Genomic DNA, 1,207 nt, shown 5'->3' with positions numbered 1-1,207 from the left:
AGCTAAACTGCAAGTCGTAAGATGACCGTGACAGTTAAGTGGGAAATTGCTGGCTCCGCAAGTTAGAGCAAAGACAGAAAGAAATGTTTGTTCTTTGTCTTCCCAAGTGTTCTGCTTCAGCTATCTCTGCAGCCTTGAGACAGCAGAGAAGTATGCGTTGGTTTATTTTGAGATAACAGAGAGTATGTGTTTGTTATCCTTGACTGCTTGCTCAGAAAAATGTACTACGCAATCACGGCCTGTGGAAGGGCTGTTTTGAAAGTATATAAACTGGATGATTCTGCTTGAAGGGAGAGATTTCCCTGGAGTGCTTGGGGAATCCATGTTGCTCTGAGTTCTCTCCTACAGCTGTAGCTCTGAATAAAAGCTTCTGCTGACCCAGTCCTAAAGTCTATACCTGTTTTACCACAACAGTTCCAATGACCTGAGCAGGCACAGCAGGGCCCCATCCAGCTGTGTGAAGGAGAGTTGTGAAAAGGGATTTGGCCCACCACTAACCTGGTCCTGTGGCAGGGGGAATGACCCCCAGCACAGAACCAGCCCAAGGGCAGAAGCAAGTGTAACCCAACTCTGTGGAAGAAAGGGGGTGTGGCCTGGCCCCAACCTGACCAGATGGAGGAAAGGGTGCATGGTGTGGACCCACACCATGATGGGGCAGGGGGAAGGCATGGGGAAGAAGGGGAAAAGGGTCAGGTGCAGAGAGGGAGGGTGCATGGCCCAGGCCCACCTCAGCCATGCAGGAGGAAGGCGGCACGACCCAGCCTCAATTTGGCTGAGGAGGGTCACTACCTAACTCTGACCTGCTTTGTTGGTTCTGGGGTTTTGACGGCGGGGAGGAGTGGCAGTATTAATTGCCACTGCTCCCTAGTTATCAAATTTCCTGACTCCTGTGGAGCCCTGCAGGCCAGATTCCCAGACTCCACAAACTGCATTTGGCCGAGGGGCCAGAGGTCAAACACCCCTGAACTAGATTATACGTGTATTTCTTCAGGAGCACCTAAAGATCTTTAAATGCACACCATACCTTAACTCAAGTTCACTTTTGAGCATGGAAAAGCTTTAAGGGCTTGCAGCTTTAAAGAAACTTTATTACTTTCCATATACCATATTTACCCAAATCTAAGACAACCCTCCAATAACTAGAGTCTAGACATGGAAAACTATGAATTTGTTTTAATTTTCCATGTCTAGAAACTAGTTATTGGGG

The sequence above is a fragment of the Crocodylus porosus genome, unplaced genomic scaffold (genome assembly GCF_001723895.1).
Source record: "Crocodylus porosus isolate Cpor-Errol unplaced genomic scaffold, CroPor_comp1, whole genome shotgun sequence".
NCBI lineage: Eukaryota > Metazoa > Chordata > Crocodylia > Crocodylidae > Crocodylus > Crocodylus porosus.
This window is presented reverse-complemented; position numbering follows the sequence as displayed.